Below are 10182 nucleotides of genomic sequence, written 5' to 3' on the forward strand. Positions count from 1 at the left end.
GCCAGGGAAAAGCATCCTTCCCTCCGAAGCGCCCCTTGGGATGATTCATCACTCTTCTGTCCCGAGTCACTGCTGCGACATATATCCAAAGATATAGGCACACACAAACATAGCAGAGTTCAAAGCAGAAGCTGGACTTCAGGTGTATAATTCTACGCTGATTTATTATGTTCAAAATCGAGTGTTACGGAACAAAGAAATGATGGTTCCTCTCTCCGTCTCGTCCGAGAGAGAACAGCAAAAGCATAACACAACGGAAAAGTCTCACTGAACTTCCGTTCTCATGATTCCAACAGTGTGGAATATCAACACAGACATATGATGAAAACAATCACACATCAGCAACGGGAGGAATGAAATCCCAACAGGTGAGGAAGAGAGGCTGTAGCCGCCAAGGCCCAGCCTTGAGTGTGTGTTTATTATTATTAAAGATCTTCTTGATTTACAAAAGTGTGTGCAATGTCTCTCTCTTGTATTCCCCCCCCCTGTGTAACATTTTTACAAATCAGTTTCATTTGTTGAGACATTAGGAAGGAAAGGGGGAAAGAGGTGGTATTGGGGGGGGGAAAGATGGGTGGGGTCAGGTGGCGATGTTTCTATTTTGCTTAATATATGTGGGGTTTGGTGTCAGCGTTGTTTGTGCAGGTTCTTTGTTGTTCACTTGTGTTCCTTTGGTGGTGAGAGAGGTTGGGGTTGGCCTAGGGTGTGGCTGTTCATTTGTGGTTGGCTGTGGTGGTCTTTGTTTTCATGTGTGAGTGGGGTGGGTGGGTGTTTTGGATCAGGCCCAGCCTTGTGTGACATGCTGGTTCTGAGGGGCAGGCAGAAGGCAGGGTCAGCCAGGGTGGGAAGAAAAGGGGATTGGCGGGGAGCACAAGGAATCTTTATTTTATTTTATTAAATGCTTCATGCATCCACATATAATCTTGCCCCCTTCTACAATTTATTTATTAGTGTGTGCTTTTCTTTTTGTAAATCTACCAAAGAATCAAATCAAATCAAATCAGGATTAAGTGGTTTCCTCAGGGTAGTGGAAGGCATGTGTGCTGTGTCCCATTGGTGTAATTCCAGAGATAGTCCCAGCCCTGCCAGGTAGCAGCTCAGCATGCCTTAGTGGCCCACATCCTTATTCCTCTCTCATCCTCATCATCATTTTTTAAAAATTCCACTCCTCCTATTGTAATTAGTAGTTGGTGATGGGGAGTCCTTGTGTCAGGCTGGTGTAAAGTTGCACTGTTGATGGGGGGCACAGATCAAATGGATACACTGGGAGACAGTGTCAGTGTGCTCCTTTGCTGTCCTGGTCACATTGCAGCCATAATCCCACCCCATGTTAGTCACTCTGCTGGAACATTATGGCCCCACCAGCATTATGTCTTCCCCATCTTTCATGCCACCTGTGTACCTGGCATTCCATTGGAAGTGGTTGCTGTGGATAGGCAGTGTTGTCTACCTGACCTCCTGTTACCAGCATCGCTGTGCTTTGCGTGTTGAGGTCCCCAAGCCACCCCCCAAATAACTCACAACGCACACTTAATTTTTGTTTAAGGTTTTTGGCATAATTTTGGCCACAACTTTATTTAAATACAAAACCGTGAGTGGTTGTTTAGGCATTGGTTAAGACTATCTGTCCCCCCGCCTGGGGACAGAACTGACTTCCGGGCACCACCGAAAGACAGTGCGGGGCAAAGCAAGTCGGGGAGAAATGGAGCTGAGTCACAGACCCTCAATTCTCATCTGCATGCTCCCCGAAGGCTTGCCGGCCCTAGTCCCATTCCAGGGATTGGACGAAAAGATGGCAAGCCCCAGGATTCCTTTAACGGAATTCCCTTTCCGCAGCAACCATGGAGGGGCAGGCCCAGCCTATCCTAACCCCTCCTCCACAAATTTATAACCAATGCCTAACCGCAACCTTACAAGTTGTGATGATTTGCTACACAGTAGGCAAGAACCAAATGGCCCAGTCAATCAGCCAGATGGACAAAATTCCTACCAGGCCCCTGTCCCAACGGCAGACAACCCCATGACAGGCATAGCAAGGTCAATGCAACAACCCCTTACTCAAGGGCGGGTGGGCGGGTGATCCGTTGCACGCAGCAAAGAGAAAGCTCCAGGCTGCATGCAGAGTATTTAAACATTTTACCCCTCCCACCAAAATTGCAATATAACTTTTACCCCAGCAACCCAGTGAACCAATCACTGCCCCAGACCATCTTTAGAGACCCTGCCTGGTTACAGAGGGGTGGCTCAGCAGACCCCACCGCAACACGTGCTCTCCATGAAGGAGAACACGCTTTATTGGGAGGGTGAGGTGGTGTGGAGGTTGGTGTGCTGCAATTTCACAGGCCGAGGAAATTTGCTGCTCCTGCCCCCCTCCTTCCCAGGAAGACACAGCAACTCTGATGATGGGAGGTCAGGCCAGTGCACTCCCCTCGCCATGCTGACCATGGCAGGCTTCCACTAAACCCTACAGCCCATCAGCCAGTGGAAACCAAGCTCACGAATTCACTCTAAGCAAAGGGAAGTGAAAAGAAACTAAAGTATACAAGGAATCATGAAGTGTGGGTGGTGGTGTTGAACTTGAGCACTGTTCTGACCACTACACCATTGGAGCTCCAATTTTTACTCTGTGATGCTCAAACCAGTGCATGAGAATTATTTAGCTATCATAATTAACTTATGCACTTTTGATGTCCCTTTGTAACATTCATGTTGGCATGTGTGGGTGGTATAAATTAGCCAGGGCCTGTACAATTAACATCTGTATTAGCTGTATTCTTCACTGTAAACATGAAAAAAGGGACAATAGCATCTTGGCTGTTGCCTTGCTACTGTTGGGCAAACACTGAAGAAACAAGAATGATTTATGTTCACAGTCTTTGTTTCACTGGGCTTCTGCTACACCAGAGTGTGCCTCTGAGAAATCACCACATTATGTGCTCATATTCTCAGTGATAGCTCTGCAAGAATGGACCTCAATTCCTCCTGAGCTCAAGCAAGCACAGTCACTTAGGCCCTTTAAATGGGTCTGCACCCTTTCCTGGTTAATATAATTTGGGGCTGTTCCACTAGAACCCTTTTTAAGCCTTTTAAAGCTGGGAACCCTTTTTAAGCCTGATGGCCACATGGTGGGCACATGGGCCACATGGTGGGCAGTGACCAGAGACAAAAGCGAGCAGAGCAACGGTTGCAGCTCTTGCCACTATTCAGTAATGGCTGTGTTGTTTTAGTTGGATTGTTTTATCATGCATTTTAATTACGGTGGTTGAATGTTTGTTGTAACAGGTTTTTACACTAATTAGAAGCCTTTTTTTTTTTTGCATTGAGCAATTTAGGAATGGAGCTCCGCTGTATTCTGCGGTGCTCATGATAATGACTTAGATATCATAATTAACTTAAGTGTATTTGACGCAGAGAATTTATAAAGGTTAAATATTGATTTCAGCCACACAAAAGTTAGCAGTTTCTACACAAACACACGCACCTCTCCATCCACTCTGCGGATGAGCGAGAGGCATTTTCACAGTTGCTGCTTGGCAAATTCCAGCTTTACAAAAGTGCACTGTGTAAAGGGGAATGGAGCAGGGCTTTTGGGAAGGTGGTCTAGGGAGAGTTCTGAGGGCCAGAGAGATAGGACTAGAGGGTTACATTTGGTCCCTTGGTCTCGGGGTTCCGCACCCCTGCACGAAGGTCTCTGTGAGTTTTGTGGTTTATCTCTGTGGGTTTTTAGGTTTTAGTATTATTATGACATGCATCTTTTCAAAGGTGTTTATATTGCATTTGGATTCGCATCTTTAAGCATGTTGCAGTTTGCTTTGTGGAGCCTGGTCTCAAGAAGCAGATCATAAATCCATTAAACAGATACAGTCCTAGCTGCTTTAATTGTAGCCCCAGTGTTTTGCAATAGATAGGCTGGCTTTTATTCCAAAGAGTAAGAAATGGTGGAACGCCATGCAGCATAGAATCTTATTTCATCCCCAGGTTATGACTTCTTACACTTCCTCTTTCGCAGTCCTGAGCAAAGTCTGGAGTGTGAGAAACTCCCAAGGAAATGTTTTGCACCTCAGCCCCTTGGGTTTCAACATTTTCTTCTATGCCCAATGTTACTCAGTGACTTTATGAAGAAAATCAGGAAACTGGTTTGAGATCTGCTGAGTAAGTGTATTTTAATTCTATTCAAATTTGTCTCCTAAGATGTCCTGCAAGATACTATCCTTCCACTGGATGCTTCCCTATCTCTTGCTATTGCACTGATGCAAACTGCATCTAGCACAGTTATGTGGTAGAGAGTGCCATGCCTAACAATGAAAATTATTGGGCAACAGCCTATAAAATTATATGGCAGACCATTAAAAATGGCAGTATATTCCTGTGTCGACTCCCTTGGGAACTCCCAGCAGTTATGTCTTCAGTTGACCAACCAGAATCTAACGAGCTGATTCTATTTTATTTTCACATGGTAGGTTGTGCAAGAAGAGAGATCAATGGCATCTCCGCCCTTCAGTCTCAAAATGGCATAGCTGACAGCCAAGTAGAGCAGTCCTTGCCTTTCCTACGGTAGAAGAGGAACATTTGGGTGTGTTGCTTGCAAAGGATGTATTCTTTGATGTACACCTGTACAGGTGATGTACACCTGTACATTTGCCTTCCTTTTGGGGGCAATCAGAACTCCTCCATCCCTGTTTTTTATTGCAGGTGCATTCTGCAATATGTTCTTGACACAATAATAGCGCACTGGTGGATTTACTCTGCTTTAGTTTGTTCTGCAATGATTTCTCAGTGGTACCACATTATTGTTGTCTATAGTGCAACAAAAGCAGGGCGAGAAAAAAACACACACCAAACATTGCGCTACAAAAAGTTACAGGATTTCAGCAGGATTTTCACTGACAAACTGGAACGTGTCCAGAGGAGGGCAACCAAAATGGTCAAAGGCTTGGAAACGATGCCTTATGAGGAACGGCTAAGGGAGCTGGGCATGTTTAGCCTGGAGAAGAGGAGGTTAAGGGGTGATATGATAGCCATGTTCAAATATATAAAAGGATGTCACATAGAGGAGGGAGAAAGGTTGTTTTCTGCTGCTCCAGAGAAGCGGACACGGAGCAATGGATCCAAACTACAAGAAAGAAGATTCCACCTAAACATTAGGAAGAACTTCCTGGCAGTAAGAGCTGTTCGACAGTGGAATTTGCTGGCAAGGAGTGTGGTGGAGTCTCCTTCTTTGGAGGTCTTTAAGCAGAGGCTTGACAACCATATGTCAGGAGTGCTCTGATGGTGTTTCCTGCTTGGCAGGGGGTTGGACTCGATGGCCCTTGTGGTCTCTTCCAACTCTATGATTCTATGATTCAGTATGACTGCCCCAAAACCTCTGAGGGCAAGAGGTATTAAGAGTGGGATCATGTAATAATAATAATAATAATAATAATAATAATAATAATAAATTTATACCCCAGTCACTCTGGGCGGCTCCCAACAAAATATTAAAATACAGTAATCTATTAAACATTAAAAGCTTCCCTAAACAGGGCTGCCTTCAGATGTCTTCTAAAAGTCTGGTATGTACGGCTGTCCAAATTACATCATGAGTACAAATCATCATGAATGTGCAATAAATAGGACGCCTGAAGGGTCCCTTACTGTTGTGGTCATTTCTTTTTGTGTATGCTGCTTTAAAATCCATAAATGAATATAAAAAGCTGTGCACTTGTTTTTTTTTTAAAATAATTACTTTGCAAGCTGTATACATAATGCAGGTTTTAGTTTTAGACATTTCAGTGTTTCCAATAGATTCCTGCCCACCTCTAGCATGTGGCCCCTGAAATATTGCCCATGAGCGAATGTGGCCCCAGTGTTGATAAAAGTTCCCCACCACTGCTACACGGTGAAACCATCGGCCCTAGTTCAAATTTTACAGATGTCAAGGATTCTCCAAAGTAGCCTGGGGCTACTCACTCATCTGTCCATCATCAGCCCTGCTTCTGATCTTCAGCAGGGCTGTCACCAGTATGTAGAAAAGTGGCATACATTTAAGAAAGATAAATGCAGCCTTTGCAGGGTTGTTGTAATCATCCTTGGGATAATGGGTGGGACCCAAATTAGTGTTAAGGAGATGGCTCCATCAATGCTATGGGTTCTCTTGATTGCCCAGAGCTGATTTGGTGGGCAGGGGCAAGATGGGAGGAGGAGGGAAAACCCCGTTGTACTAGTGGGGCTTGTTGCTTGGGCTCCCACTTGTGCAAACATTTAGTTGAATTTGGCTCAATATGTCTGAATCGATAAGGAGATGCAAAAAACAAGTCCTAAATAAATGTTAAGCGTTTGTGTGATCACCAAACATGGTGCCCTCTTGATGTTGCTGGATTAGAACTCCCAATACCTCCAGTCATCCTGGAAAATAGAATGATAAATTTATAGAACTGAAAAGTTGGAAGGGATTACGATGGTCTTCTAGACGAACCTCCTGCAATGCAGGGACCTTTTGTTCAATGTGGGGCTCGAACCCACAACCCTGAGATTAAGAGTCCCATGCTCTACAGACTGAGCCACCACGAATGATAGGAGTTGGAGTCCACAACATCTGGGCTATCTTTGTTTTAGCAATAAAAGGTAAAGGTAAAGGTACCCCTGCCCGTACGGGCCAGTCTTGACAGACTCTGGGGTTGTGCACCCATCTCACTTAAGAGGCCAGGGGCCAGCGCTGTCCGGAGACACTTCCGGGTCACGTGGCCAGCGTGACATCGCTGCTCTGGCAAGCCAGAGCCACACACGGAAACGCCGTTTACCTTCCCGCTGGTAAGCGGTCCCTATTTATCTACTTGCACCTGGAGGTGCTTTCGAACTGCTAAGTTGGCAGGCGCTGGGACCGAGCAGCGGGAGCGCACCCCGCCACAGGGATTCGAACCGCCGACCTTTCAATCGGCAAGTCCTAGGCGCTGAGGCTTTAACCCACAGCGCCACCTGCGTCCCCACAGCAATACACCTGCTCAAATGAGCTTCTCTGAGGTTCAACAAGATGTGGTAAATAGAGAGTTGGACTTGGACAGGATCTGAATCATAGCTTAACCAGAACTCTGAGAAGTTCCCTGGGCTACCCTGAGCTGCTCTCCCTTCTTTCCACAGGGTTGCTGAGAGAATAAAATGGAGAAGCATTTTCTCTGAGGGATTCAGAGGAAGAGTGGGTTATGAATGCAACACATCTTTCTATATTATGCTTGCACTAGCCTACCATTGTACAGTCCCCATTGGAGTATTTGTAGTGCCGTATCACAGACCTGGATTTGCACAAAGTTAGGTTGGGGTAGAGGAGCAAAAGAGGAGGGGGGACACTGAGAGGAGAAAAGTGATGGTTTAAAACAGGCTCCCTCAACCTCGGCCCTCCAGATGTTTTGAGACTACAATTCCCATCATCCCTGACCACTGGTCCTGCTAGCTAGGGATCATGGGAGTTATAGAGGTCTGAAGAGATTTGGAAGGAAGGGACTTCCACCTTATTGAATTCCTCCCATGGATTTCAGGAGCATTGAACTCCTTTGGATTTTGGCTGCACGATGTAAAAAGCACCCAGAAAAACCATCTTTCCAAGGGCACAAGACACTCTGTTGTGTGTTGCACTCTGAATGAAAAAAACTTGGGGCTCATCCACATTTCCCCTTATCCCACCGCTTTGCCCCAGGGAAAACCAATCTTTAATGCTCAATCAGAGCAAACAGCAGTCAGGTTTTCTGCAGTTTGCCATTTGTTCTGATTTAAAGCCAAAGAGTGAATTTTCTCTTGGAAAAGAGCGGGACAAGGGAGAAACCACTCGAGCCCTTGCTTTCTACGCATGGGACCAGTGGAAGTATGGCTGAGCCCTAGCACTGCACAGGAGATCCTTCCATTGCTGAATTAGCAGCAAAGCACAGATCTTGGGAAAGTTTGTGTTTGTGCCTGCATATGTATTTTTTTTGTGAGACGCTGGTTGGGAAGGTCAAGGACAAGCTTGACAAGGGGTAATTAAAGTATAAATTAAAATGGAAACAAGCAATTAGCCTTTTCTCTCTCTCCTTCCTCTCCTTTCTGCAGAAATATGCAGCCGCTCAAGAAATGGCAGGTAGTTGAGGTCTCATTGGCACTGCGGTTTACACTCACACACGCACACATTAAGAGGAAGAGTCAGAGATCCTTAATATTGCCAGCAGCACCCCTGTTAGCCACTCAGGGCCAAATTAGATATTTAAACACCAGTAAACCAACTCATGATAGACTGAGCAGTCCCAATAAAGTTAGTCATGCCCATTAAATTCAATGGGTCTGCTCTGAGTAGGACTAAGGTTGACTACAAGCCTCTGCTTGTAGCCTCAGACGGCTCTCCAGTCTACCCTGAGTGGGAGGATTCCAAATGTGTGTGTTAGAGAGAGAGAAACCATGTGGGAAGCAATTTTAAATGGAGAAGCAGGGGGCAAGAAAATTACATAATAATAATAATAATAATAATAATAATAATAATAATAATAATAATAATTTATTTATACCCCGCCCATCTGGCTGGGCTTCCCCAGCCACTCTGGGCGGCTTCCAAAAAAACACCAAAATACTATAATACATCAAACATTAAAAGCTTCCCTAAACAGGGCTGCCTTCAGATATCTTCTGAAAGTCTGGTAGTTGTTGTTGTCTTTGACATCTGGTGGGAGGGCGTTCCACAGGGAAGGCGCCGCTACCGAGAAGGCCCTCTGCCTGGTTCCCTGTAACTTGGCTTCTTGCAGTGAGGGAACCACCAGAAGACCCTCGGTGCTGGACCTCAGTGTCTGGGTAGAACAATGGGGATGGAGACACTCCTTCAGATATACTGGACCAAGGCCGTTTAGGGCTTTAAAGGTCAGCACCAACACTTTGAATTGTGCTCGGAAACATACTGGGAGCCATTGTAGGTCTTTCAAGAACGGTGTTATGTGGTCTCAGCGGCCACTCCCAGTCACCAGTCTAGCTGCCGCGTTCTGGATTAGTTGTAGTTTCCGGGTCACCTTCAAAGGTAGCCCCACGTAGAGCGCATTGCAGTAGTCCAAGCGGGAGATAACCCGAGCATGCACCACTCTGGCGAGGCAGTCCACAGGCAGATAGGCTCTCAGCCTGCGTACCAGATGGAGCTGATAAACAGCTGCCCTGGACACAGATTTGACCTGTGCCTCTATGGACAGCTGTGAGTCCAAAATGACTCCCATGCTGCACACCTGGTCCTTCAGGGGCACAGTTACCCCATTCAGAACCAGGGAATCCTCCACACCTGTCCGCCTCCTGTCCCCCAAAAACAGTACTTCTGTCTTGTCAGGATTCAACCTCAATCTGTTTGCCACCATCCAACCTCCAACCACCTCCAGGCACTCACACAGGACCTTCACCGCCTTCACTGGTTCTGATTTGAAAGAGAGGTAGAGCTGGGTATCATCCGCATACTGATGAACACCCAGCCCAAATCCCCTGATGATCTCTCCCAGCGGCTTCATGTAGATGTTGAAAAGCATGGGGGAGGGGACAGAACCCTGAGGCACCCCACAAGTGAGAGCCCAGGGGTCTGAACACTCATCCCCCCCCCCAGTTTCTAAACACGGCCCAGAAGGAAGGAGCGGAACCACTGTATGACAGTGCCCCCAGCTCCCAGCCCCTGAAGATGGTCCAGAAGGATGTTATGGCCGATGGTGTCAAAAGCCGCTGAGAGATCCAGCAGAACTAGGAAACAGCTCTCACCTTTGTCCCTAGCCCACCGGAGATCATCAACCAGTGCGACCAAGGCAGTTTCAGTCCCATGATGAGGCCTGAATCCCGACAGGAAGGGATCCAAATGGTCCGCTTCTTCCAGGCATGCCTGGAGTTGTTCAGCAACCACTCACTCAATCACCTTGTCCAAGAATAGAAGATTTGAGACTGGGCGATAGTTGGCCATCGTGGCCACATCTAAAGATGGTTTTTTAAGAAGTGGTTTAATAACCGCCTCTTTCTTCACTGTCTCCACTCCAAATTGCTCCCACCTGAAGTGCCTTTCCCTTTTCTCAGGCTGGATGGGAGAAAATGGCTGGCAAGGTCTGATTCCTTGCGGTAAACCAGGGCTGCTCCTTGTCCCAAACAATCAAAAATCTTATAGCACCTCAAAGACTGGCACCTTTATTCTTGCGTGCATTTCTGCAGCCACAATGAATAAGCTAGCCTTTC

General features: G+C 46.4%; 1 long non-coding RNA gene across 1 annotated transcript; it reads left to right on the forward strand.

The window, feature by feature from the left end:
* Positions 1 to 233: 233 nt before the first annotated feature.
* On the forward strand, positions 234 to 4586 carry LOC307210824. The gene is made up of 3 exons (XR_013836157.1): positions 234 to 368; positions 4010 to 4152; positions 4461 to 4586. It is a non-coding gene; the product is annotated as an uncharacterized lncRNA (long non-coding RNA).
* The last annotated feature ends 5596 nt before the right edge of the window (positions 4587 to 10182 follow it).

Source organism: Podarcis cretensis (genome assembly GCF_951804945.1).
Source record: "Podarcis cretensis genome assembly, chromosome: 2".
In the NCBI taxonomy this organism is placed as follows: domain Eukaryota; kingdom Metazoa; phylum Chordata; class Lepidosauria; order Squamata; family Lacertidae; genus Podarcis; species Podarcis cretensis.